The 17,155-nt window shown below is 38.4% G+C and overlaps 2 protein-coding genes across 2 annotated transcripts in view; one reads left to right on the top strand and one right to left on the bottom strand.

Moving 5' to 3' along the window:
* SMYD3 (SET and MYND domain containing 3) overlaps nt 1–17,155 on the top strand; it is a 300,287-nt gene that overhangs the window by 63,433 nt on the left and 219,699 nt on the right. The gene's annotated exons all lie outside the window — the stretch shown is intronic.
* The window catches only part of LOC128483561 (LON peptidase N-terminal domain and RING finger protein 2-like), a 224,433-nt gene that overhangs the window by 163,856 nt on the left and 43,422 nt on the right, over nt 1–17,155 (bottom strand). The gene's annotated exons all lie outside the window — the stretch shown is intronic.

The raw sequence follows: 17,155 nt of genomic DNA, 5'->3' as shown, positions 1-17,155 counted from the left end.
ATTGTTACCGATTACTCTGCTGTCTCCAATCCTGACCCTCTGGCTATTGTTACCGATTACGCTGCTGTCAACAATCCTGACCCTCTGGCTATCGTTACCGATTAGGGTGCTGTCTCCAATCCCGACCCACTGGCTTTATTAAATGATTACGTTGCTATCTCCAATCCTGACCCTTTGGCTTGATTTTAGACTTTGTTGCTCCAGAGTGCTGTGTATCCTGCATATTGGGTTCCTCACCTTGATCCTGACAGCTTCAGAATATGTTTTGTTTTTTTATTTTAACCTGTTAAAACCTTCATGACGTTCCATGCCATCATGACGGTATGGAAGGTCATAAAAAAATTAACAGTGATGTAAGTCAGAAACATGAAAAAAATAAAATAAATAGAAAGAGAATAAGGGAAAATAAATAAAAATAAATAAAATGCTCCCCATGTCAGAAGTCTCATGCAATCAAGTGATTGAATGAATGCCTTGCATTCTCAATGAACACACTGCTCCAATCGTGTATAATGAGTGCTGCCGGTTGCCAACTGATTTATAGTTGGATCAGCTGCACAACAAAAACACTGCCTGATCCCTACTGTCATGCAAGACATCAAACTTTACGGCACTGCCGGGCACCACCCCACCTGCAAATACAACCAATAAAAAAAAAAAAATCACAAAGCACAAATAATATGCAGAAAAATTATACTACACACATTTTATAAATGTTTTATTAATTTTTTTTTCTAGAAAAAAGACTGTGGATTACAACTCCTATTATGTCCTAAGAGCGATGGGGGTTGTGCAAGAAAAAATGTTAAGATTGTTAAAATGTATCTTTTTTGTCTAAATTGTGTTTGTATAGTGTATGATCCTTTAAGTCTTTATTTTCTGTGTGCCTACCTTGCCCTATTCAGTGTGCTGTTGCACAGTGAAATGAGTCATTTAGTATGTCCTGTAGAATATATAAAAACATATGTATGTGGGGTATTTCTGTAATCTGGAGATGCAGTTTGGTGGAAAAAAGCAACAAAAATTAATTTTGCAGCTCATTTTGTCTGGGATTGGTGACCAACTGGTTGCATGACAAGCGCCCAGATGTTCCCAGTGAAATACCCTGGGAACCCATAAAAATATTTACTTTTGTTGAAGTATTTTGAGCTGGTAGTGGGCTGCTAAACAGTCCCAAATGAGACATAGGCCTCACAAATGTTTGGAAAAGGCAACAGGCATGTTACATTTTGTGCCTCATATTTTCCACAAAAACATAAAAAAAACTATGCCTGTTTTTAGACACTTACATAAATTTTGTGGTATTTTGGTCAACTCAACTGGTTTGAGGACCATTATCATAGTAAAATATAAGAAAATGTATTTTATCTCAAATATTTCCATACTAAATATTGTACTATGGATCTAACAATGGTATCAAAATATAGCTTTATCTGACCTTCAAAGAACATTATATATAATTAATGTGGGTACAGGAAACATGCTAAATTCTATAGTTTTTGGGCATAAGAACCATCAGAAGGGGTTAACATAGGTGTTTACATAATGGCAACAATAGTTATAATAATGTGTTACTGTGCTTTAAAAGAACACCTAAAAAAAACGTATGTATACCGTACTTGCTCGATTATAAAATGACTCTGATTATAAAACGACCCCCCAAAATCTGAATATTAAGTTATGAAAAAAGAAAAAGCCTGAATATAAGACGACCCTATAGGAAAAAGTTTTACCAGTAAGTGTAAACTATGTGAACTATTTAATAAACTATGATTGAGAAAAATATTTTGTTTTTATTTCCTTTTTTTCCAACCTGCCCCCCCCAGTTATGCACATCTGCTCCCAGGCTTGCCACTCTGCCCCAGAAATGCCTTATACCCCCTATATGCCACTGTGCCCCATGATATGCCTTTTAACCCTCTAAATGCCACTGTGCCCCATGATATGCCTTTTAACCCTCTAAATGTCACTGTGCCCCATGATATGCCTTTTGACCCCCTATGTGCCACTCTGCCTCCAGAAATGCCTTATACCCCTATATGCCACTCTGGCATTTAGAGGGTTAAAAAGCACATTATGGGGCAGAGTGGCATATAGGGAGGTATAAGGCATTTCAGGAGGCAGAGTGGCGTATAGAGGGTTAAAAGGCATTTCTGAAGGCAGAGTGGCATTAAGGGGGTTAAAAGGCATTTCATAGAGCACTCTGCCTACAGAAATGTAGAGGTCATGGGGAACTCTGATCTCTGACAGCCGGGGAAGGTCTGTGCGATGGACGCAGACAATCCCCGCTGCTAACCGCACCTCCTTCCGGCTGGAGCGGAAGTTGTCTACACGAATCGTGTTGATGTCTAGCCTCTGCCCTGACAACACAGCAGGAGTCAGAAGCACCGATAAGTGGTGGTGGGGGGGCATAAAACCGGAGGATCCAAGTCCCCTGCAGCGCTTAGTCTCATAATTAGACCTATTTGAGGTCTGATTATAAGACGACCCCGATTAAAAGACGAGGGGTATTTTTCAGAGCATTTGCTCTGGAAAAAACCTTGTCTTATAGTCGAGCAAATACAGTAATTAGTGTGAATACACCAAAAATCAAAAATGGCAATCATGGCAATGGTAAAAATAAAAAATAAATAAAAAAGAGGTCTTTAGAGTAGGAAAAAACCTTGTTCATAAAACATTAAGCAATGTGCAAGTTTAAGTTAAGAGGTTTTGCTTTTCTAGTGGTTTTCTGTCAAACCTTTTCAATAGAAGGCTACTATCTGGAATTCAGGAAATTAAATGAAAATCTTCTGGTGAACTACAGTCTATTGTATAGTAATGCAAGCAGGTTTAGAGAGATAGGAATGTATATATCTCTAACAAATGATTTTTCCCTACCTTTGGCTCAAACCCTTCTTTCCAGTGAAATTTTATTTTCATGCTTGTACCATTATTAAGACCTATACAGTGACAACTGTGGAGTCTCTAAGCATATTGCTATCTGGTCTTCCAAAAGCAGGGCTGTAATAACAGATGTATTATTCATACCACAGAGGTGCTAGGATCAAATTTGCACAGGCAGATGGAAAATGGTATAGTGTTATATGAAAAATATTTTTATTTATTTTCTCTAATTCACAAACCCGAGTCAAGTCCTAAGAAGAATTTATATACTACCTACACAAAGCATCTCAGCTGAAAAGCCTGACATATTAAATTTGACTTCTAATAAAAGTCTCACAATCATACATGTTTAGAAAAGTGACTGTCTGTATTTTCTATCGCAACCTATTTTGTCAATTCATCAATAACCAGTTTTATGCAAATTCCACGTGTTCTAAACATATTCCACGTGTTCTAAACCATATGCAATGTGTTTTCTGTAGTAGTTAAATTTGATTATGGTGTTAGACGGATCAAGAAAATGCATTGCAGGAAATAACAACATGGGCCTAGGGCCAGCAAGCTCAGAATTGATCCTAATTAAACCAAATCCCTATTAACTAAACTCATCAGCCTTATGGCTGTGAAGCAGTACGGGATACTAAACCTAGTAACTCAGCTGGCCATGCCTTGGTATCTTTCTCACTAAGGGGTCTCTAGCAGTGAAGCACTTTAGATGTGTTTGCTTTGACTATATCTCTGGTTGTTTATGCTAACCCCCTGTGATACATCATTTGTGCACTAGAAGTGCTTTAAAAGTAGAGACAATGTGAGGTGCGTAGCTTAAAGTCTCTTCATCTTCCTTTACCACATTTCAGTGGAATCCTTATTTTTTAACTGAATACCACCACATTTTGCCCTGCCTCCAACCAAGAAACAAAATATAATCCTTTAACCCCTTAGGACCAATGGTGTGCCAGGTACGGCCAGTTAACGACAGATGACGTGATGGCATTAAATAAGCGTAGAAAGCAATCAAAAGTAACCAGATGTCAAAATTCCAGGTTGAAAAATTTAATTGTGCATGTCCCATATGTGGCCTTTTAGCCCCCAAATAACCTGACGAACCCATTCATATGTGGTATCACTGCACTCAGGAGTGTTTTGAAGTGACATATACCAGGAGTTGTAAATGTATGCCTGAAGTACAATTTGTGTCAAACTCTAAGGAGGTAAATTGAATAGGCCAGCTTCAAATATGTCCCAAATAGGACATGGGGACAGGTTTACCAGATTTGAAAAAAATAGTTTTGAAATAGCAAATTATATCTATGATTAAGCCCAACAAAATAAACAAAACTCATCAGATACGCCCATTTCTCTCCTCTGCAAGCCCTCTAGCTCGTTCTCGGTGCCGACTTGTAATGCTGAGCGCCGGAAGTGATGTAAATTTCCGGCGCTCAGCATTACAAGCCGGCACCGTGGCAGAGCAGGGAGACTCGCTGCAGGACTGTTTAACGGTAAGTACAAAGGGGGAGGGTAGATAATGGCGTCGGCGAAGTTTAAAATGCGCCCCCCCCGGGGTCGGTGGGGGAGCATCATTTTAAACTTCGCCCCAGGCGGCATTAAGTCTTGGGCCGGCCCTGCCAAAACGGCAGCTCTTGTGGGGTGTTTTTGGTCTGCAGTGGTCAGTAAATATCAAAAGTGGTCCAAGGAGGGAAAAGCGTTGAACCGGTGGCAAGGTCATAGGCAGCCAAGGCTCATTGATGGGGGCGAAGGCTGGCATGTCTGGTCAAATCCAGCTGACGAGCTACTGTAGATCGAGTTGCTGAAAAAATGAATGCTGGTTCTGATAAAAGGGTGTCAGAACACATAGTGCATTGTAGTTTGTTACGTATGGAGCTGCACAGACACAAACCAACAAACCAGTCAGGGTGTCCATGCAGTTCCAAGTTATGTTTACAAAGAGCTGTTTGCTTTGACGGAATGCTGCTTATCGTGTGACCAGCTGCAAGACGGGCAGAAGACAGATATTTTTATTGTGTCTGTACTAACCCTCTTATATATTAAATAAAATGCCTCTTTTGACACTGTAACCAAAAAAAGTTCATATCAGGTAAAATAATATGATTGATTTGATCACGTATATGATTTAGAAGTAAATGCACACAAAGCTTGTGTTTAACATTGGAATTAGACTACAAAATGCTTTTGTAATTTGCTGGCATGACTCAAATTTAATTTAATATGTGTCAGTATTTTTGGCAAGCCTCGAACTAATTTAGTAAAAGAATCTCTGTCACTTTGCTGTATCATCAATAGTCTAAAGAAAAATATTTTTTAATTATATTTATTTTAGACAAACTTAATGAAATGTTTGATTTAAGCTTGTGGGTTGTTAATGGAGATGATGAGAGCTTCGAGGTATGAGCTGCAACAAAACATACCTCCTTTCATCTTACAGCTCTTTGAGCCAGTCTATGGAGTTCGGAGGATCTCCCCAACACCTCATGATCCCTACTGCCGGCAAAAGAGGGACAGTGGTGCAGCTACCAGTGTCAACGGGACAGTGCCTGAAAATTGGGACTGTCCCACTGAACCTGAGACATTTAGGGGTATAGTGTCCTTTTTAAGTTAAAATTTTGTCAAGTAACAAGAGCACATATCACCCAAGCTACCTGTTCAGTGTGGACAGTGCTGTATTGTCTGCCCTCTCTTCTTGGTACTGAGAATGTTTGCAAGGTATGCGTGTATAACAATGTTCTACAGCCCTTAATATCTATCCATTTAAGTGGTTAATGATAGTGTCCCCATTACAGCTATCACTTTTTTCCCCAAAGAAAGGGCTTATACAAAATGTAAAATCATATATCCATTGTTGTATTTCACAAATAAAAACAAATAAAACACAAGATTGGGCTTACAGAAAATTTAAGGTCGCACTTCCTCTGTTGCATCTAAAAAAGCAAATAAAACGCAAATGATTTAAAGAAACCACGCTGCTTTCATTTGTGTGATGGACAGCTAAATACAACAGACATTTGGTGGGTGGGTAAATTTATTAAATAGGCCAATGTTGGTATAAAGTATATGCTGCAATAAGCTTACTGGGATCTAATTAAAGGGGCTCTTTGTATGTTCCGTGAAACCTGTGAAGAGCTGTTAGAACACTTCTGCTAATGTCATTAGATTTTAAAAGGCATATTTGGTAGACATTGCAGTATATACATAAAATATACAAGGCAGTATTTTGGTAGGTTCATGTATTTCCCTCTCTTGTGTCTTCTTGTTGGTATATTAGCACAAAACCACAGAAAATAGTAAACAATAGAGTGAGCAGCTAAAATGTTGCTTTTCAGACAGGTTTTATAAATATTTTATAACGGTAAGAAGGTGTTTGGTATGTATGCTATGTTTGAGCTATGCCTTTTAAATATACAAGATTACACAATTTACATATCATTAAATTCATCCAAAAACACGGCAAAATGACTAATGCATCAGCCCCATTCACCAATCAGCATTAATGTGTGTCCCTAAGGCTAGGTTTCCACTTGTTTTTTTTTTGCTAAAAACGCCCATAAAAACGCCAATGCAGCCACACGGCGTTTTTTTAGTGAAAAAACGCTGCGGCCAGATGTTAGCTGTTCTTCAATAGGAAATTGCACAATGCCATATCCACTTGGCGTTTTTCTGTTTGGCGTTTTTTCAGTCCTCTTTGGCGTTTTTCTGCTTTTTTGGGCTCTGTGGCAGTTTTTCAAAATCGTAGCATGTTGACACTCTGGCGTTTTTTGCAAGGAAATCTTGGCGTTTTTCTCCAATAGAAGTCTATGGGAGAGAAAATACGCCATGAAAAAGCCATGTGGGTTTTTTGCCTTGGCGTTTTTTTATGGCGTTTTTTTCCACAGTTACAACGCAGAGGATGGACCCAGTATCTGTGTGTCCTACGAGAAATAGGCTGGAAACAAACAGTTTCACACAAAACAAAGTTCATGTTGAATTTTACACCATTTAGAACAAACATGCCATTACAAACAAACATACCCGACGCATCAACTGGATCCTGCGTGCCAAAAGTAACAGCAAACAATTTGCACCATCATTTGGGGCCTAATCTTCCTAGAGGAGCAGACATTCGGAATAAATCATGCCTTACAAACCACAGAAAAGAGACAAAAGGGTCCGCCGGGGCGTTTAAGTAGAACTCTACCAAGTTAATGACATCAAGAGGGGGCAGATATTTGCCATTTATCCTAATCCCTTTTAGCTGGGTGAAACTTCCAATGTGTAAAGGCTGGAAAAACTGCCTAAGGTCAAAAAAGCAATTTCCACAGAAAGGCTAAAACACCAGAAAAAACGCCAAAACGCAGGTAAATGCAGTGGCAGTTTTCTTGGCGTTTTTCCTGGCGTTTTTCATCAAGAAAAAAACGCAGGACAAAAACCTAAGTGGAAACCTAGCCTAATAGATCTTACATATTAAAAATTATAAAAGTGTTTGTACCGTGTTAGCTGTTGAGAAAACAAAGTATAATTAAAATTATACCATTTATTGGCTAGCTGAAGTTCGCAATTAAACTCTCAGTTAGCCAATAAATTGTATCATTTTAACTGTGGAGGCCATTGGAGTACAGTGAACTCATTGTCATGTTCAAGAAACCAGTTGGAGATGATGTGAGCTTTATGACATGGTGCATTATCCTGCTGGAAGTAGCCATCAGAAGATGGGTACACTGTGGTCATAAAGGGATGGACATGGTCAGCAACAATACTCAGGTAAAACAATTTAATTTGTGGCGTTTAAACAATACTCAATTGGTACTAAGGGGCGCAAAGTGTTCCAAAAAATGTCCCCCACACCTTTACACCACTGGCACCAGCCAGAACCGTTGATACAAGGCAGAAGGGATCCATGCTTCCATGTTGTTTACGCCAAAGTCTGACCCTGCCATCAGAATGTCGCAGCTGGAATCGAGACTCATCAGACCACGCAACGTTCTTCCAGTGTCCAATTATGGTGAGCCTGTGCGAATTGTAGCCTCAGTTTCCTGTTCTTAGCTGACAACTTCAGTAAGCTGTCTTGACCACGTCTACATACCTAAATGCATTGAGTTGCAGTGATTGGCTGATTAACTATTTGTGTTAAGCAATTGAACAGGTGTACAAAATAAAGTGGCCAGTGTGTATGTGTATATATATAATTTTTTTTATATTCTTTTACTTTTTGTTGGCATAACATACATGATGCCATGGACTCTTAATTGGCGGCAGTTATTCCCATGGTGATATTGTTGTAGTGTCATTAGGAATAATTAACTGATAAGTTTAAAAACAATGATTTCAGACAGTCTAAGGAAGGTAGAACGATCTTATTATCAGAGACTGCAAATAAACAAAATTCAGACAGTATTGTAATTGTAATAAACCTGTCACATTATTAAAAATTATTCAGTTTCTGTTTACATGAAAACCACAGAACTTTCAACCAGTTTAGTAGACAAACCTAGGGAATTTCACATTTCAAATCCTGTTATTTGGCACTAGATTTCTGCAAAATGCCATGAATCCTGTATGCATTGCCAGTATTACAATAAAGGTGATATCACCAAATAGTTTGATTTGTATTATTTTGCATGATTCTATTTCCAAAACGTATTTGCACATAAAACAATGATGAAAAGGTGACCATTGTTTGTAAGTGTAATTGGCTTTTCTTTTAAGTCAGTGGGATCAGCTCATTCTTAAGAGGACAAGTCCTGCACTGTGCCTGGGTGACTTTGAAATTCTCAAGCTCTTTAAAGATTGATTATTCTATAAGCCTGATGCCTTTTCATCTTTATTGTGCTTCCATTTATCTTCATGTTGGTAGATTTTGAAGCCAAATTGCTAGGTATAAGGCGGGCTAATAGTGATTTACTAATCCTAAATTTCAAAATGGAGTAGGTCAGTCGTAGGAAATGCATTTTAAGAGAGGCAGGTATTGTTGATTGAATGGAATTTAGTTATTACTGGTTTGAAATTGACAAATACGTTTTGTCTATATTCGTCTTCCTGTAATAAAAAAAAAAAAAGAAATCTGTCCATAATGTAAACTTTGTTATGCCTATTGACAAACTGATCCCGGAGAAAACTTTATTTAATAAGGACGTCATAATTGTTTTTTATTTTTAGCACTTCAACTGATTTCATCTTCTGTGGTCCAAATTTTAAACCAATTAAAGATGGATATAGTTGTATTAGAGCACATAGACTTTGGTTGAAGTTGATACATTTCACTGGGCCAGCATAGAAAATGATGTAAAGTTAGTTAAGCTTCTGGGACCTCAGAAATGTCTTCTTCGGGTGGAAACATTCCACTGAAGTGGAGCCCTCTGAGGTCCTGAAAGCCTAAGTAAAGAGTATCAACTCTAACTAAACCAGCTAACAAACTTAAGACTGGCTTCTTTATAAAAACTGAATAGTGTAGAAGGTAAAACATATTTGGAATAATAAGCGGTACAGTGTGAATCAATATGCAGAAATGTGCATTGAATAACGTGTGTGACAGTCCACATTTTGAGAACTTTGGGGATGAGAGTCTAGTGCCTGTCACCAGCTCCAGCTCCAGTGAGCAAAATAATTTGTGTTGAGACTATTTTGTCTGTGTGTGTATGTATGTATGTGTATACAGTGGATATAAAAAGTCCACACAACTCTGTTAAAATGCCAGGTTCTTGTGATGTTAAAGAATGAGACAAAGATAAATCATGTCAGAAGTTTTTCCACCTTTAATGTGACCTATAACGTGAACAATTCAATGTTTGTATTGTGTTCATAACTCCCAGGATCTGAAACTACAGGATATAAATTTGATCAGATAATACTGACCATACCACAGACTGCTGAATATGTCGGCTTCCATAAGATGAACTTTTAAAATTGAATTTCTCCAAAACAGCTATGCTGACTGATAAAAATCAAGCCACAAACTTTTGATGGTTTTAATAAGTCTAGTTGTGCTAGAAGGTATTGCAATCAATTATCCTTTAAGACTTGTTAGGCATTAATTGTTCCCTGACTTGGTATCTGTAGATAGTACAATGCTATGTATAATGTTGGCACAATACAAATACGCTAATACCATTACCTGTTTCGTATTTTAACCTTGAAACATTTTGCAGTACTATTCTACTCCTTGTGACAGCTAGAGCTTTATAGAAAATGTTCTCCATAATCAAATGTGAAATGTTTCTGCATATTAAAAAGGATCATTCACGCCTCCTTGAATTAAAACGCATTTAGCCAACGTGGTTCCCCCTTAAAAATATTTACTTGTTTCTTTTTTAGCAGTTGGTGGATGAACCAGTATGAGTAATGCAATGTTTTCTTTTATTTATAGTTTTTTTTTTCTTTATCAAGTTAATCCAGATCTGATAAGTGGACTAGCTCTGTTAATTCATTTTGTGATATAAATGTATGCTATTTTTTCATAAAAGGATAACCAGAAGAGACAACAAAATGAAGCTAGTTCTATACATGAGCTGCAACCAGTCTTTTCCAGCTTGACTCTAATGACATATAGAGTAATTTGACTTTTGTTCTGGTCGAGTGCAGCTGTCTAGTGAAGTTTCATGAGACTGTGGCTCTCATCAAGTACATTTCAAATACAGAGGTCATAAAAAGTCAATTGAACACTAATTATTTCCTTTTGTTGGCCTGTCTTTTCTTGTGAATTGACAAACAAAAACATCCATGACCTTTTCCTCTAGTTAAGGAGGCTTATCTAAAAGCATGTAAAACAATGATAGGTTTAGATATCAACCACTAGACAATGATTGCAGGAGAAGACACTTCAAATGGTAAGGTCACACAAATATGTAGCAGAGGTTTGTTATGTAATAATTAAAATGCGAAACTGGAAAAGATGAAGGACTAGCTTTTTAAATTAGATTGGATTTCCAACCCACCTTATGAAGTCTGCATATCTGAGAAGATAAAAACAAACATGCAAAAGCTCAAGGCTGAATGTGAGGTTAAACGTATGTAGTGTTACAAGTCCTGAACATAACCATGCTTGCGTTCCCTGGTTATATTCACATCTGGATAACATGACAACATGTGGGTACTGTTGTACAAACTGCTGGCTGGCTGACAGCTGGCTTTGCTAAAGGTAAATATATTTATGTATGAATTTCTTATACCACTTTCCAGCTGGCATGCCTGGCAGGAGAGTATGCTGAAGCCAAAGTAGAATAATTGCTGACACAATATCCCCTTTACCTGCCCTGTTCACCACAAACATCTAACACTGTTGATTCCCATGACGACATACATGTTTTAAAATTTCTTGGAAGCAGATTCTAAATGCCTTACAAGGATTAATATTTTTTAAGATTACTTTTTATATTCAGAATTATATAGTGTCTTTTTTGTTAGTTTTCATGTATACTACAAAACAATCTGATCATTAAAAATATTTAAGCAACCCTTGCGTTAAAAAGTTAATTGGCAAATTCATTTCAATAACTCTTTCAGTAAAGTATTGCTTTGTCCAAGGCAGTTCTGAGTGTAGCAAACAAACTATGAAAACTGGATGAGAAATCAAAATTTTAAATGAGCTCTTTGTTTTTAATTAAAATTCTAGTAAAACCATTTAATCCGCTAGAGATTTCCACCCACAGGTGTAATGAATATCCAGGGTTTACCAGCCAAGAACTAAAATGATTTTTTGACATTTAAACTAAGTAGGAGATAAAACAAATCTCTATTTTAGCCAGGTTACGGTTTATCTGATGCTGCCTAAATTAAAAGGATTACATTGCATTTGTTGGCTGAAGGAGCTATGTGCAATGCAAGGTTTAATAAGTAAAGTTTTAATGCCTGGCTAGATGGGAAGGTGATAGAAAAGACCTTCTGTCACACATATGTCAACCCAACTGATGTATAAGTAAAGCGTGAAGACAATATAATGAACGTCCTTTAAGAGATTCAATTACATCAACCACCATTGACATTAAATTCTCTCAGCCCTGAAAAATTACTCAGAAGCCGTGAAAAAAACAATAATTCCAAAACTCAGGAGCCACTATTGCCCCAAAGGAAAATTGTCCGTTGTTATTTCCCATGGGTGCCAGGGGAGATTTATTTTCTTTTCCATTTTTTATTTAGTACAAATAGAGATGTTTTATGACAAAGTCATGAAAGCACTTATTTGTCAAACAGTAGTTCTTCAGCTGTTGTCCGTACTACCAATCCCATGATGCTTATTTACATGCTGGAACACCTATTTATTTGGATACCTATCCGAGTACCATTGGGTGTTGTAGATGGAGAACACTCGGGTAGTAACGTAATATATTGCCGACAGGATGATCACAGTATTTAACGTAGTGCAGAGGTCAGATGGTTGTATATCCTTCCTTCTACATCTTCATAAACACTTGAAGAGGTGTGGGATTGCTGGCCCAGAGATACTGTTAATAATGAATATAATCTCTGAGGGTCTAAGCTTGCAGTTGATAGAGCTGTCAAGTTCATCCTCTGCAATTGCACTTTGATATCATAAACCAGTGAAATTCACAATGTATTTAATATCTTTGATTTGCTTTTATAGGTGTCAGTGGTGTTATTGCTTTCTTGATAGCATATTGTCTGGCTTCTATGCTTGATAGAATGCAACATTATAGAACATTAAACGGCATAGTCTTATATCGATTGTCTCCTAGGCAACTGACTCATAAAATAAAGTAAATATGTCTCAAAATGTATTACAGGTCAAGGTGCAACCATGATATTGGTGCTAAAACCACAACACTAGTTTTCACTGAATGCCATATAGCCCTGTACAAATAAGAATGGAAACTTGCTATTTTAGTCTACAGTAACATGTACATGTTTTACAATACAAACATCACAAATGACAACACAAAAAGAAGAAACTAAATGAGCTTAGATAATGCATTTACCAAACACAGTGAAAAGAAAGTCAAAATGGACAACCGCATATGCTGACTATAAAAGTGCACACAGTTTTTACTTGATACCCAGTTCTATTATCTGGCACCTTTATTAAGTTACTGGCTGCCTTATTGAGACATACATAGGAACTGACCCTGATTAACCCTTTACTAACTCATGACAAAGACTCTATAGCATTGGCTCACTAGTGGTTGTAACATAACCCATACTCATACATTCCTTTTAAGAAGGTACAGATAATCTGAATTACATCACCTATATTAATGCAAGTATCTGAGTCTTGGTATAGCATTGAGAATTGGGTTGCTCAGATATCATTAAATCAAAGTAGAAAATAAGTCGGTTGTGGCTCTAATAATCTGCCCATTCACCATGATTTTGTCACGTGTCACTTTTGTACAAATTAGGGCTGCAACTAACGATTATTTTCATAATCAATTAGTTGGACGATTATTTTTTCGGATAAAAAAAATGAATGTAAATTTTTAATTTATTTAAAATAATGTAATAAACAAATGATGTTAAATACAAACAGCAGAATAAAAAAAAAACTTTGATAAAATGCATTTCTTGCCTTTATTTCCCAACCAGCCCCCCTGCCAATTTATGCACATTTGAGCCCCGGCTTGCCACGCTGCCTCCCAGACATGCCATGCCGCTTCCCAGAAATGCCGCTCCACTCTACCCCCACATATGGCACTCCACTCTACCCCCACATATGGCACTCCACTCTACTCCCACATATGGCACTCCACTCTACTCCCACATATGGCACTCCACTCTACTCCCACATATGGCACTCCACTCTAGCCCCACATATGGCACTCCACTCTACCCCCACATATGCCACTGTGGCCCCTGATATGCCTTATACTCCCTGATACACCATTCCATCCTCCCCAGACATGCCACGCTGCCCTCCCCACATATGCTACTCCACTCTACCCCTAGATATGCCACTGTGGCCCCAGATATGCCTTATACACCCTGATACACCACTGCGTCCTCCCCAGACATGCCACACTGCCCTCCCCACATATGCCTTATATACCGTATATGCCTTATACCCCCAGATGCGTCACTTCGTCCTCCCCAGAAATGCCTTATAGAGTCACAGACCCGTTCATAGCAGGACACCATACTTTTATAAATAAATACTGGGTTAATCTTCACTACCCCCAGGATTTAGATTCCCCTTAGTTTGCCCCCTTTACCTCTAAATGCACCTTAAGTTAACTTTAATTAAATGAACCCTCAGTCTTCATCATTAAATTAACCCTAAACACCCCATTAGCCATAACTACCCCTAAATTAACCCTAAACACCCCATTAACCACAGCATCCCCTAAATTAACCCTAAAGACCCCATCACCCACAACTGCCCCTAAATTAACCCTAAAGACCCCATCACCCACAGCATCCTCTAAATTAACCCTAAAGACCCCATCAGCCACAACATCCTCTAAATTAACCCATACACACCATTAACCACAACTGCCCCTAAATTAACCCTAAACACCCCATTAACCATAGCTGCCCCTAAATTAACCCTAAACACCCCATTAACCATAGCATCCCCTAAATTAACCCTAAAGACCCCATCAACCACAGCATCCCCTAAATTAACCCATGCACACCATTAACCATAGCTGCCCCTAAATTAACCCTAAATACCCCATTAACCATAGCTGCCCCTAAATTAACCCTAAACACCCCATTAACCATAACTGCCCCTAAATTAGCCCTAAAGACCACATCAACCACAGCATCCTCTAAATTAACCCATACACACCATTAACCACAACTGCCCCAAATTAACCCTAAACATCCCATTAACCACAACTTCCCCTAAATTAACCCAAAACAGCCCATTAACCACAGCTGCCCCTAAATTAACCCAAAACACCCCATTAACCATAACTGCTTCTAAATTAACCCTAAACACCCCATTAACCATAGCATCCCCTAAATTAACCACAAAGACCCCATCAACCACAGCATCCCCTACATTAAACCTAAAGACCCCATCAACCACAGCATCCCCTAAATTAACCCATACATACCATTAACCATAGCTGCCCCTAAATTAACCCTAAACACCCCATTAACCATAGCTGCTCCTAAATTAACCCTAAACACCTCATTAACCATAACTGCCCCTAAATTAGCCCTAAAGACCACATCAACCACAGCATCCTCTAAATTAACCCATACACACCATTAACCACAACTGCCCCAAATTAACCCTAAACATCCCATTAACCACAACTTCCCCTAAATTAACCCAAAACAGCCCATTAACCACAGCTGCCCCTAAATTAACCCAAAACACCCCATTAACCATAACTGCTTCTAAATTAACCCTAAACACCCCATTAACCATAGCATCCCCTAAATTAACCACAAAGACCCCATCAACCACAGCATCCCCTACATTAAACCTAAAGACCCCATCAACCACAGCATCCCCTAAATTAACCCATACATACCATTAACCATAGCTGCCCCTAAATTAACCCTGAACACCCCATTAACCATAACTGCCCCTAAATTAACCCTAAAGACCCTATCACCCACAACTGCGCCTAAATTAACCCTAAAGACCCCATCAACCACAGCATCCTCTAAATTAACCCATACACACCATTAACCACAACTGCCCCAAATTAACCTTAAACATCCCATTAACCACAACTGCCCCTAAATTAACCCTAAACTGCCCATTAACCACAGCTGCCCCTAAATTAACCCTAAACACCCCATTAACCATAGCTGCCCCTAAATTAACCCTAAACAGCCCATTAACCACAGCTGCCCCTAAATTAACCCTAAACACACCATTAACCATAACTGCCCCTAAATTAACCCTAAACACCTCATTAACCATAGCATCCCCTAAATTAACCCTAAAGACCCCATCAACCACAGAATCTCCTAAATTAACCCTAAAGACCCCAATAACCACAGCATCCCCTAAATTAACCCATACACACCATTAACCACAACTGCCCCTAAATTAACCTTAAACAGCCCATTAACCACAGCTGCCCCTAAATTAACCCTAAACTGCCCATTAACCACAGCTGCCCCTAAATTAACCCTAAACACCCCATTAACCATAGCTGCCCCTAAATTAACCCTAAACCGCCCATTAACCACAGCTGCCCCTAAATTAACCCTAAACACCCCATTAACCATAGCTGCCCCTAAATTAACCCTAAACACCCCATTAACCATAGCTGCCCCTAAATTAACCCTAAACACCCCATTAACCATAACTGCCCCTAAATTAACCCTAAACACCCCATTAACCATAACAGCCCCTAAATTAACCCCCACCTCCCCTAACTTTCAGCAGCCCAAATATTAATTTCATACTTACAGTTTGATGAGTGTCACAGCCATGTGGTTCTGGGAGAAGGAAGGGGCGGGGCCCAGTTGTCACAGTGATTACAGGGAGGGACTGGTAAATAGGAACTGCTGCTGTGAGTCCCTGAAACAGATTATATAATGAGGGGTATTTTTCAAAGCATTTGTTCTGGAAAAAACCCTCATTTTATAATCAATAAAAATCGATTCAACTAATCGATAATGAAATTCGTTGGCAACGATTTTCATTATTGATTTTTATCAATTTTATCGATTAGTTGTTGCAGCCCTAGTACAAATTACTCTGATGAGTTAATAAGCTTTTTTGTTTTATACCACTTTGATGGCGATTCCTTGTTTGTCGCTCCTTCTCCTCCTTTTTCACTTGTTTGCGTTTCTGCCTGCAGAAATAGGGCGAGCGTGGACATATCCTGACCAGTATGTCAGGGTCTTCCTGAGTTTATCTGAGATCCTGTGATTATTTTAGACTGTATAACTTACATGCTTAGTGCCTGTTCTTGTGGAGGTCGATGGCACAGTTGTATAGTTAGTGTTTAAAAAAAGAATTAAAAACAAAGAAGACAGGGAACATTAAGGGGTTTTTAGTATACTCTATCGGGTATAATAGCTGTATGATCCAGGTGGTAATAGAAAAATCAATAGAATATGTTGCCAAAAAAGAACTCCAGCTTTTTAAAGGAGTCGGTGATAAATGGTGTTCATGATTTGAGCAGCAGAGCGGAAGGATTGCTTTGTAAATGTTATTTGGGGTAAGTCAAACTCCATTGACGTGTTTGGAACTGAGCGTTCTGAGACAAGCAGTTTCCTGAAATGTTCTATAGTTTGAAGATTGTTTTGTAGAGATCTAACCAAGCAATTGTTTGACAAGCCTGTATAATATACAGTACAGACTGTCTTTGTCTTACAACAATTTATCTTAAAGTAAAAGTTAAATTAACTTATGCACGGA

The sequence above is a fragment of the Spea bombifrons genome, chromosome 3, assembly GCF_027358695.1.
Source record: "Spea bombifrons isolate aSpeBom1 chromosome 3, aSpeBom1.2.pri, whole genome shotgun sequence".
In the NCBI taxonomy this organism is placed as follows: Eukaryota; Metazoa; Chordata; class Amphibia; order Anura; family Pelobatidae; genus Spea; species Spea bombifrons.
The sequence above is the reverse complement of the archived record's forward strand: the minus strand, read 5'-3'. Positions and strand labels throughout refer to the sequence as shown.